The sequence below is a fragment of the Rhamphochromis sp. 'chilingali' genome (assembly GCF_963969265.1).
Source record: "Rhamphochromis sp. 'chilingali' genome assembly, chromosome: 19".
NCBI lineage: Eukaryota > Metazoa > Chordata > Actinopteri > Cichliformes > Cichlidae > Rhamphochromis > Rhamphochromis sp. 'chilingali'.
The window spans coordinates 4,919,836-4,934,995 of NC_137946.1; the positions used below are offsets into that span (position 1 = coordinate 4,919,836).

The window sequence follows — 15,160 nt, forward strand, 5'->3', positions numbered from 1 at the left end:
AGTAATTAGGACTGGGTGTGGCCGGTAAGACTGAACTAAGGTTTCTAGCAAATGTTGTTAATTGTAGTTAATTCAATTACTTTTTCACATAGGGCCAAGTAGATTGGCCCTATGTAATGTAATCATCATAACATCAGAAGATCTTTGTCTGATATTAAATCTAACATTTGTTCGATCATCTGAAACATGCACATGTGACAGCTATAACCCAGAAACAGGGCAATTGTTTTTTCACAGCACTGCACTTTGCCAAAACTGTGATGTGCGTAGACTTCACACCATCTGTTCTGCATGAATGAGATATTCACTTTTTGCAGCAGTGGCCACAAAAAGCTGTGTGATACTCAACTTCATTTCAGACCTGTGCACAGTAACGTTAACCATTACAAAAGCAGGGCTATGACTATGACTGGTAAATGCCCAGAGTGCCTCTCTTCTGGTAGGAATCCAGTTTGGGGCCTACATAGTGACTTTCATTTGTTCGGCGTGTCTTTCTACTATGACCGTTCTTATTCTTTTCTTTTTCACCTTTTTCACAGCTTCTCCTCTACATCCTTTGCGACCTTGCGCTCTCCATTTCCCTCTGGACCTTTTCCCTATCCTCCCTTCACAGCCTGCAAACATCTTTCTCAGTCTCTTCTCACCTTCCCATCTCTATATTTTGAGCTCTTTACCTACCTACTTTGCAGTGTACCTTCGCCTCTACACAATGAGCTCCTGCTGTCCTCCTTTCTGTCCGTCCTCCCTGTCATATTCAGCCCTCTCCCTAAAGCATTGCAGAGGAAATTTAATATGGGTTTATTTGGTGTTTCGAAGAATTCCATTCAGCTGCCAGCTCTCTTTGCCCCCCGACACTAAGACAAACAGAGTCTGTCCAGCCAAGAGCAGCAAACACTGCTGGTGTTGGCTTCATTATTTGGTCTTCACATTTCAGATGAATCCAACAGCACTTCATTTTCTGTTTGTTCCCTTCTTATGAGCATAGCTTCAGTTTTAGATCTACTTGCACCTGCATGTCTTATGTGAGCTGGTCTGTGAAAGGAATTAGATGACATCCATATGGTATTTACAGTTTATAAAGTGCATGTAAGACAGTTTTGCTGCACATTAAAAACAGCTTCATATGTTACCGTCTTAGGATGTAAACAGGATGTTCATCCTCTGCTTTCCATTAGTTTTTATCAGAGTTGTTGCGCAGTGAGTAGTAATGCTTCACTGATGATGTGCAGCTGTTATTTTTACTTGAAGCTCTGATACGCTTGTGGTACCCTGATACCCTGTTATTCAGTTGGAAATGTCCAAACTTAAATACAAAATGACTGCCCCAAAAGTGCAAAACATGAGCGCCTTGCAGTTTTCTTTTAAATGTTCTCACTATATTCTTAATCCAGTGTTTAAGAAAAATAAAACTATGAAGTTTTGATCACCCCACTGTTCCCTTCTTCACTTTGCACTTAAAAGCTCCCAACTGGAAGTAATGAAACCTGATGAAAAGTTTGAAATGCAAAATGTATGTTTCTTTCTTTTGCTTTTTACTCACGTCCAATGGAAATACACTTAAATGATCTAAGATAAATGTGTGATGCACTGAAGCTTGCACTCTGGAGAGAGAGAAATGTTAAAAAGACAATGAAAAAATTAGATTTGTGAAGTGTTGAGCAAAGTAACCTTCCTCACATCAAAGCATGGAAGTCTGATTGAAATTATTTCAGTGATATTATCTCTACCTTCTCTTGTTTATTTTGACATTTAACAGTGGGGTGTTGTGGGGCGGCTGTAGCTCAGGAGCTAGAGCAGGTCATCTACTAATTGGAAGGTTGGTGGTTTGATCCCTGTCTGCTCCAGTCTGCATGCCAAATATCCTTGGGCAAGATGCTAAACCCAAGTCGCTCCCTGATGCATCCATCAGAGTATGAATGTGGACGAATGTTTGGCTGGACAGACTGTTTGTGCTGGTATGACATTAGACAACTTACCTCATTCACCCATTCATACATCCACTGTGTGGGAAAGTGCTTTGGGTGCTCAGCTAGAGAAAAACAGTGGTTTACTTACCACTAAGTATTAATGAGCATTTTCTTCTGTGACTTTTGTTGGAAATGAATTAAAATCAATTAAAATTAATTCAGCTGAATTTCTTGGAATCCACATTTGTTTAGAATTTAGTGGATTTAGGTTTCGATTTAAGTATCGAGTTTAAAAATGATTTCCCATAACTAAGCTTTATTCTCACTTCTGCTTCAGTTAAAATATATTCTGTGTCATCAGACCTTCACATAGGAGATAATTAACTCTTCCAATTCTTGTTGTATTGTTTTTTTGTACTTTAAAAGTTTTTTTCGCCAATGTTTTCATTTTCAAACAAAAATCCAATGTTAAATACTGGAAGTGAAGAAGTGATAAATACTTTTTATCACTTCTCCAAAAGTTGATTCTGTTCATCTGGACGTAGCGTTTTCTGGGAGAAACGTTGCATCACTCATCCAAGTGACTTCTTCAGTCTCAGCTGACTGCAGGTTTCCAGCTGACTGAAACCTGCAGTCAGTTTATAAACTGTTTATAAGGTTGGGGAAACCTGCAGTCAGCTGAGACTGAAGAAGTCTCTTAGATGAGTGACGAAACGTTTCTCCCAGAAAATGCTACGTCCAGATGAACAGAATCAACTTTTGGAGATTTATTTTCCTGGATGATTGAGAATGCATCAAGACTTTTTATCACTTCCTTTTTGTCTACATGAGTCAAAGTAAATTCACATTGAAATCAAAGCTCTTATCTGCTACAATCTACTACTACATGAAATACAGAACTGGCTTACTGTTGAAAAAAATAAAATAGAAACAGGTTTACCAAACCAAGATCCCAGTTGCCTTCGCTTCACTCTCTGCTTTGCATGCTCAGAGAGTATGACCTGTCATTACTCTGGCCGGGCTTCTCAGTGCAGAGCTGTCACACATACCAGTCTGCTCACTCATCTCAGTCTCTAGTTCAGTCTGGCCACCAACAGCTCTCTTTAAACCTACTCCTGTCTCTGACTGCTTGCTAGCCTTGTCCCGCTAAGACAAACTCAAAACAATCCTGTCCCTAACCAGAGCTATGCTGACACTCAAGTGGCTAACACTACAGACACACACACACAAATACATAGAGAGAGAGCCACCCACCTTCTAATCCCCTTCTCATTAATCCCCCACTAGTCTCCTCAAATATTCCCTTCTGTTGATCTCATTGTTAGGGCGTTTGTGTGTGTATATTGTGGGGGTGGTTGTGCAACAGGGCCTTCTGCAGGTGGCTCCATTCATTAAATTTCACTTTCAAACATTAGCTAGCCTCTCAGAAGACTCTGACCAGTAATAGTCAGCTACCTATTTTATTTTCCATTGTTTTCTGTATGGTTGAGTCCACACATTTCCTTAACAAAATAAAGATATCAGTGCTAGTTCATGGAAACTTGAACTTTTTTTTGAAGGTTTTACAACATCTATGGAGGTGGAAGCTAGAAAAAAATGATTAACCTCAACTAAATTTTTTAAATCTTCAAGTAAAATTGACTTCACAGTTTTCATAGTAAAGTCAGTTTTTGTAGATTACAAACACATTACATTATAATTAGTCAAACGTGCTCATTGCTCATTTGCCCACAGCTGGTATCACAAGTATTCGATTGCAGAACTCAAAATTAAATGATGACATGTGGGAGAAAATAACTAAATAATCTTTGCACTATTGCACAAAAAGAGCATTGTGCAAAAGCTGTGAGATATCCCTCATTTCCTTATATTTTACTAGGAACAGTGGAATAATTTATTAAAACGTGTAAATATACATGATTTTAAATACTGCTTTTGTCATAAACCATTATTCTTCAACACCGCCTGAACTGTCGTAAGCTCTGTACACACTGCAAACAGTTTGCAGCAATGTAGTGACCACCAAGCAACCAGAGCCTGGAATGTCTACAAGCAACCAGCTGGCAGCTTCATAGCAATGTGTGACAAGCGAATGTGTATGTGTGTGTACGCAAATTTAGACAGCCGTTCTTGTAATTTCTTTGAGTAGTCCAGGTTTCTAGAAGCAAAACATTCTTTTTACAGTGTTGACTGCCTTTTATTTTGGTGTCTGTTAAAATGATCCTACTCTGCACAGTTTTGTATGGCTTGTCTTCAAACTTCACAACAATATACTAGGCCTTGGGGGACATGAGTATTTGATGTTGACCTTCACTGTTAGATCCCAAGTTCAAAATTAACTTTGAAAAAAAAAAAATAAATAAAGTAATGTATCATAAGGGGAATGAGAGAGCTGTACTTGACATCACAATGACATCACAATGAGGCCACCAAGTATACACTGCATGAATATATCATTTACAGTTTATAGACGCCAAAGATTTCATCCAGTGCTGCTCCAATCATATGGATACGGATGATAAAATTCACCATCTTAGTATGTAATGCTTCAAGGTCATACGTCAAAGGTCAGGCTCACATGACTTAGGAAACAATTTAGTTTCCATTGAATCGTACTTTAAACCAATATATCCCTTTAAAATATTCTTTTTTCAATACAAGAAATAATTGACCTCACAATGAAACAAAAACATTAATATGCTACACTACCTTTTCATATTAAAAATGCTGACATCAACACAAGTGATCTACAAAAACAATGCAGATATCATTATTGAGGTTTCCATATTACCAATGCTGATAAAATAAAGAAAAAAAAAATACCGAATACAGAATCGAATATCATAGTTTTAGTACAGCCCTTGCCCTTTTGACAGGGAGTTGCACTCTCTGAGTGCTTTTGTTTCTAATGAGGCTTCGGTAAACACTCAAATGAAGAGCCAGATCCATCTCTCAGGTCCCGTGTCAAGTCTTTGTTCATTTTGTTTTTTATGATTTCTTAGGTCAGATACAGGTTATCTGAGATGTCACTTCCTCTTTGGTCCTCTAGTTGTCCACACACTGCACACCATTCTGATTGGTTTTGAGCTTATAGCGCTTTAGGAATCACCTTATTGGTGCAAAAATACTACTTTATACCTAACTACAGAAATAAGAACAAATCATTAGTGTTTTTGTGACCAGCTGTTAGAAACAAAGTGTTAAAAATCTTTGGTAAGTTGTTATTATTTGTGGGCACAACCGTAGCTCATCCGTCGATTAATAGTTCGGTGTTAGGGTGCATAACAAAGAAAAAACTGTCTCCTGAAAATGTTTAAAAAAAAAGTACAGGGACTGAAAATGAGTGAAGAAGCAGCCTGTGTCCCAAAGACAACTTTGAATGGCCTTCATTAAGCCTCGAAAACTGTACTAATAATAAAAATTTACATTTGTGTAGTGCCATCCATCCATCTTCTTCCGCTTTATCCGGGACCTGGTCGCGGGGGCAGCAGCCTAAGCAGAGAAGCCCAGACCTCCCTCTCCCCAGCTACCTCCTCCAGCTTATCCGGGGGAACACCAAGGCGTTCCCAGGCCAGCCAAGAGATATAATCTCTCCAGTGTGTCCTGGGTCTGCCCCGGGGCCTCCTCCTGGTGGGACATGCCCGAAACACCAACCCCAGGAGGCATCCTTGTCAGATGCCCGAACCACCTCAGCTGGCTCCTTTCAATGTGGAGGAGCAGCGGCTCTACTCTGAGCCCCTCCCGGATGGCTGAACTTCTCACCCTATCTCTAAGGGAGAGACCAGTCACCCTTCGGAGGAAGCTCATTTCCGCCGCTTGTATCTGCGATCTCGTTCTTTCGGTCACTACCCACAGCTCGTGGCCATAGGTGAGGGTAGGGACGTAGATCGAACGGTAAATTGAGAGCTTCGCTTTTACACTCAGCTCCCTCTTCACCACAACAGACCGGTGCAGCGTCTGCATCACTGCGGCCGCAGCACCAATCCGTCTGTCGATCTCCGGCTCCCTTCTCCCATCACTCGTGAACAAGACCCCGAGATACTTGAACTCCTCCACTTGGGGCAGGAAGTCATCCCCGACCCGGAGTGGGCGCTCCACCCTTTTCCGGCTGAGAACCATGGCCTCAGATTTGGAGGTGCTGATCCTCATTCTCGCTGCTTCACACTCGGCTGCGAACCGTTCCAGTGCGAGCTGGAGGCCTTCACCCGATGAAGCCAATATAAAAATTAAAAGAAAGTCTGGCTGCTTGGAAAAATATTGAGAAATGCTACAAGTCACATTTAAACATACATATCCATGTGTTTTCACTGGAGAAACTTTTATACTGATAGAACATATATTAGTAATTAGTAAATAATTTTCAGAAGGAGGCTGATTTTCAACAAAGGAGGAGAAAAAATAACGTGAGGATATTAATCTGGAGAGATTATATCTCTCGGCTGGCCTGGGAACGCCTTGGTATTCCCCCGGATAAGCTGGAGGAGGTGGCTGGGGAGAGGGAGGTCTGGGCCTCTTTGCTTAGGCTGCTGCCCCCGCGACCCGGACCCGGACAAAGCGGATGAAGATGGATGGATGGATGGATAGTAAATAATAGGACAGCAAGTCCTTGACTTTAAAAATGATAAAGGCTGCCTCTACATTCCGACATGACCTTTAGGAGCTTAGTTATACATGTGATTGGAGTTGTTAATGACCATGGCTAAAAGAAACCATGTTTACTATCAGTTTGAATTTATGACCCTAAAGTCTTGCTGACATACACTTCATTATCACCTGTAGACACAGAATAAATATGCAAATACTTGCACAAGGCCATCTTCTCTGTCATCACACTAGCTGACCTAAACATGCTCAATGACACAAACAGAGAGCTGGTAATCTAGTAGCTGACTAATTTTTATTAGTGCTGTCAGCGTTAATCTCGTTAAAATTACGTTAACGGCATAACCGTATTAACGCGGCAAATCTCCGTTAGCGAGTAATAGTGAATTGCCCCGTCCGTGGGGCTGGATGGCACTAACACGTTAACGATCTAACTGCGCTAACGCGTTGATGCCGTGTCTAACATGCAATGAAAGCATCTTGTCCAGGGATACTTTGGCTTTGGCATGTAGACTGAAGAAATCAACAACTTCTTTTTCGCTGGCTTCCAATTAATAGATGACCTGCTCTACCTCATGAACCAAAGACACCCTGTTTACAAAGTGTTTTCAAAGAAGACAGTCAGGTCATCAGACCATGCCTGATCAATAAATAATGACATATATAAATTACTGATGAACTAAATCTCTCATTTTGATAACATATTCCATCGTGGCCCTTTTTAGAGGTATCCAGGCTGACTTTGTACTTGTACATGATTTTCAAGATGGGCCTTTGGAATATGATGTTCAATGTCAGTCTGTTCTACCAATTCTGCCAGAGGCTGGAAAACCAAAGCCATCTTTCTCATGTCACAGGCCTCATCTTGAGATGAGAGTTGGCAAACATGTGACCATGTCTGTAGCATTCCTTCAGCTTGTCAGCAGATTTTATCCCAATCTTTGTGGCAAAATTCCTGTCTGGATTTTCCACCATGCTGCACATGTTCAAGGATGCTCTTATATTTTCTTCAGTCAAAGACAAACTTGTCCTAACTAAACTAGTTACAGTGTTAAGGACAATGTCAGTGCCAATACTGAAGTTAGATCCAACAACATTGTTGGAGACAGTAGCAGAAACAATTACAAGTGCAAGCTCCTCGTAGTTCTCTCTAGCTAACAAGATATATAAGGTACAAGAGTCAGAGGGAGATCGAAACATTGTGAATGAGCCAATGAGTCAACATTCACAATGTGCGCAAGAACACCATAGCTATTTATTTGAAAAAGTAATGGTCTAAGCTACTTAATCCAGAGAATGCACGCACTATGCTGAGGGTATTGCAACCATGTATCGACGGCAAAAAGCTCCTTTTCGATCCCTTGCTAAAATGGTGGGTAAAGATATAAACATAACTAAGAACTGAATTTTTTCCGGCACTTCTGGACTGACTTTATTATTCAGTCCCAAAATTAGCTTGCTACTTAGTCTCAATGGATCTTTAGCAATGGATCTTTAGGAGAAATTTAGAGAAAATTGGCAAAATATTTTCTAGTGCCTGCTGTTAGTAATAATCAATATTGTCAAATAACCAACCGCTCTATCTGTTCAGTTTAGCAAGCTCTACTTATGATTAATACCAGAAAAAATAGTCATTGTAATAGAACTTTTATTCCACCCATTCTTGTTTTTAGTGGTCAACTTACATTACATTGCATTACACATATACATAGTTTTTTCTGTAGCCAATTAAGTTTTCAAACAAATAAGTGGCCATGCATCTTGTACAATTTATTAATCAGCCGCGTTACACTGCCAGTACCTAAACTTGTTCTAGGATTACACAGATGGCCCCCCTCACTGTGATAGGGAGGTATCCATAAAAAAAAGAACTTGACAGACGCAATGGCAGATAATCTACACAATGTATGTGCCAGAAAACATGACAGTGGAGGATGAGGAGGAGTGAGTGAAAAGATGGTGGTGGTGGTGGAGGAGGAGAGAAGACAAGCATAGTGTTGGGGAAGGATTCAGTGGGGAAAGTCTTGTAGATTACATTTACACAAGCTTGGGCATTCCAATTTCAGCTTGAATTTTCTACCTTCAGTGTTCTGATGGTTATCAGCTAGCAGAGGAAATGTTGCTCCCATATGTGCATCTGCGTGTCAAGTGCAGACACTCGGCCACGCAACACCTTTCAACATCAGAATGTCTCAGATGCTCTTCTTGGAAAACAGCTCAATGGCACAAATGCATTTGTATATGTATGTTTCATACTAAAACCTCTATGAATAACTTTGTTAAGCTCAAAGTCAGGACTTGAGGGGAGTTGTTAACATAATTACTATTGGATGATTATTTAAGTAACCCAAATGTATCAATAAGAAGGTAAAGGAACTCTGTTAGATGGCCTCATATTGCCTTCATCATTCCCTCTAAATTTAGGATATTGCCATCAGGGTTTTATACTTTCTAGTCATTCCATCTTAAGGGTTTCTGAATTTCCTTTTTTGATTATTTTGGAACTGTTTCACAGACGTGATTTGCATGCCCAGCGCGTTTCAGTTTAAACAAATGAATGTCACTCATGCATAAATCGTAAATACAATGTTTCTTTTGGTAAGTTAAAAGGAAGTGAGACGATGTTTTTGGTTTACCACCATGGTCCAAGCTGAAACCCTTGGAGAGTGTGACATAACATGTTCTGCATTCCTCAAAAATGTGATCCTGAGTTGAATGTCTCATGAATTCTGCCCTACACAGGCCCAGAACAGTAGCTAAAGAAGAAAAACTTGAGACGTAAAGACCAACACATTAATCAATGTTGTATACATTTAGTTTTCATTCCATCACTTTTATCTTAAGACCAAAAAAAGTAGAGACATTAATTGAGCAGTTTTTGAGTATTTTTAATCCCCATTTGCCTGATATGTACTACACATACATAAATATATATTTTTTTTTGTTTCATATATTTTCATTCTATGAACTACCTCTTTAGTTCTGAGTTCAATCTACCACATAGCTGACCCAAATTTCATACATTTAAGCAAGAAATGAAATTGTTTGATTTATATTTAAAGTGAGTTGGTTTAAAGAATAACTGCTTGACAGCTGTTTGACCTAATGGGACGCTATCAGTAGCTACTGAGAAACTGGGTACGCAATCAAGCAATTTTCATTTTGCAGTGACATACACTATATAAAGTAAAACACAATGTTCATTTTTTTTTATCACTCATCCACTTATGGAATTCACTAGAGTCATCAAATGAAATGACAGCTACTAAGATCTGTACATTTAGGTGGAGTTCTGTGCTTCTTCTTTATGTGCAGTGTTGGGTAGGTTATTTTTAAAATGTATTCCACTACAGATTACAGAATACATGCCCCAAAATGTATTTTGTAACGTATTCCATTACGTTACTCAATGAGAGTAACGTATTCTGAATACTTTGGATTACTTAATATATTATCATGCTTTTTTTAAAACTACATGAATGTCCTATTGCTGTGTGATTTATTACTATTACTGAGGGTTACTTGCCATACCAATACCAGCTACATTTTTAAATCTTAATATAAAATGAGTAACAGTAGGTGGACATTAAGTAAGGCTGCACTTTTTGCAGCGATCTCGTATAGAAAACTATTCCGCGCGTATATAAAACAGGTCCGCGACTAGGAACCGTAGTAAAGGGACCTCTGGCTAATACGTCGGGTTCGTGTCGGGCTCGTAGCCGAAAACTTGCTTTACTTTGTTGTCTGGGTCAACTTTCCATGCAGGGACAGAGAGAGGCGTTGAAAGGCTGCTCCACTGGAACTTATTGTTTCGCAGGAAAACACGAACACAGTGAACAGTCAAATCTTAATAGCTTACTTACAACTGGGCTCGTCAGGCACTCTTTTTGGCTGCAGTGGTTATTATTATATTTACATGCTTCCAGCTCCCGTTTTTGCTCGATGACAGCTTGTACTTTTCCACTCTCCTTTTTCTCCCTCCTCACGCTCACAGACACATAACGGGTATGGCAGTCCATTCTCCCTGCAGCACGGACTACACTGCCCATGAGGCTACATTCTTTAGGGTGATGCCTGTAACACTCTGCCTATCCGGTTGTTCAGTGATGACACGACGAATCCCAGAGGTGTGGACTCGAGTCACATGACTTGGACTCGAGTCAGACTCGAGTCATTAATTTTATGACTTTAGACTTGACTTGAAAAAATGTTCTAAGACTTGTGACTTGACTTGGACTTTTACACCAATGACCTGGGACTTGAATTGGACTTGAACCGGTTTACTTGAAAAGACTTGATATTTTACCCCAAATATAAAATTTAACATGCATATTATATAGAGATTGAAAATGTGACGTCATTCAGGGGTAAACCGCAAAGGATTCTGGGAACTCATGGCAAGAGGTACTAGCGCACGCAGGCTTTCAATTGAAATCAGTCACACAGCGATAAAAAGAAACACAAAAATGTCAAGAAGCTGTTGTATTATTAACTGCAATAGCCGGTCGCATGACAGCCACGGGAAGCCGACGGGTAAAGAGATCGGTTGTTATCGGATTACGTCGTTGAAGAGAAATTGTTCAAGCCATGTTTCCGAAGTAACAAAGACGCGATGGATGGCCTGGATTGCAGCCATTCAAAGATCAAATATAACGTCCCAGAACACTCCAGCTCACAGGTTAGTCTGCTCCAAGCATTTACACGAAGGTCAGTGTTTTTTAGTAGTTAATACGTCATTTTCATAACATAATTGGTGATATAGGTTACAAGCAAGTCTGGCGCTGAACAGAAATTGTCGCGCTATGCTCCTTTATTTATTGTGCATAAATAGTGAATTGTCCTGACACAATATTGCGTTTCGCCTCTGTTATTATGGTACATTGACAAAAACATATACTTTTATTCACAGGATAAAACAGGTTTTATGTATCACTAATTGCCCAGTACGATTACAGCATACAATATTGTTGTCACTGCTACATTTCTGTAACGCGTACCAGAAATTATTTCCACTACTAATTAATTACCGTTGAGCTCAAAGGTCCTATTAATAAACGGTTAAGGAATGTGTATTTATGAAGACAATTTGTGAGACTGGTAAACTTATGATACGTACGATGGTCTTTCGTTCTACACTGTGCATTTCAAGGTCCTGTACCCATCCGTCGGTAAACTGTACCTGGGCTTGTTGCAGTGACCTGAAGTTACTAAACTTCATGAGTGTGTGCACTCACTCCAAGAACCGTATAATTATAAATATGCATATAAATATGCTACGATGAGATAGCTGACTTCATCTAACTAGCAAATGTTGTCCAGGCTACGTTGGTGATACAGTTTTTTTTAATGTGTATGATATTTTTGTCATGCGATTTTAAAGCCGGTCCTACAACCGCATCCAAGAATAACATGCAGCTTATCTCAGAACTGTCGGTGAAAATTATTCTTGGAGCTAGGTTTAATTGAGCTGCATTTTATAGAGGTGCAATTTCACAATTTGTGTATATTTTCTAAGTTCACTATTTTGTCATGTGTTGAGAAAAACACAGATTTTAAAATTACATGGTGTAATATTTACATTTAGCATAACTGCAACATTCTTTTTTCTTTTTTTTTTTTTTTAAAGACTCGAAAGGACTTGAAATTCAAAGTTTCAGACTTGTGACTTGACTCGGACTTTTACACCAGTGACTTGAGACTCGACTCTGACTTGCCTGACATTACTTGAGACTTGACTTGAGACTTGAGGATAAAGACTTGAGACTTACTTGAGACTTGCAAAACAATGACTTGGTCCCACCTCTGACGAATCCTACTTCCGGGCCTAAAGTAGTCTGCGTTTAATATGGCTTTTGTGTTGTTAACATGTTTAATGTTTTGTATTTTCTTCTATTTGATCTCAAAAAGCTCCTAAAACAGTCAGTGATCACTGTTGACCTCCCTCGGCTTTTATTACCGCTAATCATTTATTTAAGCTCAGTTTTTAAAACCTTAGGATGTAACTACAGCCCAGCCCATGCAGCAGTATATGAATGACTAACCTCGTATTGTGGATGGATGATCTCAGTTGTTCTCCTGGCTGAAGTTTGGTCCTTTTACAGCATCCTGCCATGCGATTACATTTGTTCCTGACCACCGAGAACACTCACGTTAACTTTTATCGAGTGGAAAAAAAGTTAGCTTGTTTATATTATGCTAACATAGCTGTGTCGCTAGCGGTCACGTAGCACATCATTATATACCAGCTAGCCCAACTTCAGTAACCCTACAAACGTCACTGCTTTTTAGTTTTCTGTCTTCATTTATGCTGGAAGTGATAACAGAGCTGTACGTTTTAATTTGTTTCCAAAACCCCGCAGTCAGGACATGCTATATTGTATTTAGATAGAAGCTAGCGAGCTAACTCCCTGCTAACTTCTAACTCCGTTAAATGTCATAAATTCCGTTTTCATGGATGCCTGGATGTTAAACTCAATTGTTACACCTGGTAGAGCAGAACGCTGATCATTTTATTAAAGATGAAAGACTTTAGACAGTTTTTCAACTCTCAGTAATGCCATAGTGATCGTTTGTGGACCTGCAGCGGAGTTTAGGTCCAGACACGGCTAGTGACGTCAGACTGAACAACCGGATTGCCTTCATATTAAATCATTTTAAAAAATGTTTCTTCACGTCATTATGAGACTTGACATTGAGACACAGGCATTTGGGCCTCTTAATGCGTGTTTTGTTTGGGTTTCCACCGGTGTGGAATTACCAAAAATAGAGAGGGCATAACCTAACATATGAAACAGGAAAAGACCGCCGTGTAATCCCTTTATTTCAACAAAGTAACTGTATTCTAAATACCACCTTTTTAAATGGTAACTGTAATGGAATACAGTTACTCATATTTTGTATTTTAAATACATAACAGCGGTACATGTATTCCGTTACTCCCCTACACTGTTTATGTGAAGTTAAAAAGTTTCACTTCATCAAACTAGTTTCATTTAAATTTGCAGACAATAATGAATGATGAGGGTATTCATTCATATATTTGAGTGATTTTTAGTATTTTCTTGAATACCATGGTGCAAAACTATTGTTTCATTGAGCTCTATGCCACAGAAACATGTGATATCGATCCCACTTGGCGGAAGTGCACTTGGCTTTGGTCCTATATACAAACAAGAAGGTACAGAATATCACAGCTGAATTTGCTTTGAAATCCACCAACCATCATTTTATCTCTGGTTCTCTGAGTTTTTTCCACTAGAAAGACGCTGTTACACTGCTATTTCTGTTGATGGAGGGGAGTACATTGTTGGCACTCTCCACCCAACCCACCCACTCTTCCCAGGAGTGTGTGTGCCTGTGTATATGTTTGTTTTAGGAAATGATGCAGAGCCAGTTTGTGTAAATTTATCCACGACACAGCTGAAACAAAAATAAGTTTACTGAAGTCGGCCCGCCAACCATTTGGTGGCCTCATGCCATGTTTGCCGTGTGTGTTGTATATGTAGTAGAGAATATCCATGTTCGTCTTATAATTATTTTGATGGAAGATTGAGGTGTGCACTGGAGCCTAATGCGTCGAAACAAACCTTCACAGTAACACATTTGAGTTATAGCCAAATATGTTACTATGACATTTTAAAGCATCATGGAAATAATTAATTAACATTTTCTAATACTTAATCAGAAAAAAATACTTAATTTTGTCTATCACAAAACTTTCATTTATCCACCTTCCATTATCCAAACCACAGCAAAAGTTGAAACTTACAATAAATACTCTTCTAGACTAGTTTTCAGATTCTCCCCTCACCTTAAACTCACTGTGCTGGATGGCTGACCTTCCTTGAGTGGGTTGTGGGATTGTTGGAACTTCTTTCTAATATTGCAGGGTCTTTATTTTACAATGTACAGGTGACTGTACCTGTGAAATGGCACTATATGAATAAAATTGAATTGAATTTACGATGGTAGAATGACTTACCTGCTGCAAGAATATTCTTTGTCTTATGTGTTCAGTCTCTTTAGATTAAAAATTCACCTCATTACAAGAAGGGTTTTTAGCTATGTTAATAAGGCTATTTGCATGCAAACCACCTGCCTACGGGGGATTCCAAAAATGTTTCCACTGCACTGTAGTTTCACCACCATCCATTTTAGTCTGTGTTTTTTAATCTAATTTTAAAAGCAGGAAGCAATGGAATCAAACTGGAATCTTTAATATCCAAACAAACATTTGCATAAATTCAAAGAAAAGAATTGCAGTCAGCGTGGAGTGCTGGCGCCATTGTTCACCACATTCAAAGAAAGTGGCGAATCATGCAAACTGTCACACCCACAGGAAATCCCAAGTCTTCATTAAGACTGTGGGGTATATTTGAATTTGTGAAGGACATTCATCAAGTTCAGCATGAAAGAATAAACTAGAAAGGTTAGACATTTAAATTCAAGCACAAAATGTCATTGGAAATTGAAAGTCGGAGGAACCTTTGGAGTGAAGTGAGTAAAGAGAGGGAGAAGACTTAATGGTAAGAAGCATCTTGTTGATAATTATGATGCAGCTTAGTGATTTAGTTAAAATGAAATGACTACATATCGTAGCCAATACCTATATAACCTATTTTTATTGCAAACATCTTCAGTCAGTGTCCACT

At 39.2% G+C, this 15,160-nt stretch overlaps 1 protein-coding gene across 2 annotated transcripts in view; it reads left to right on the forward strand.

Moving 5' to 3' along the window:
- The window catches only part of pknox2 (pbx/knotted 1 homeobox 2), a 106,193-nt gene that overhangs the window by 42,862 nt on the left and 48,171 nt on the right, over positions 1-15,160 (forward strand). The window lies entirely within an intron of this gene.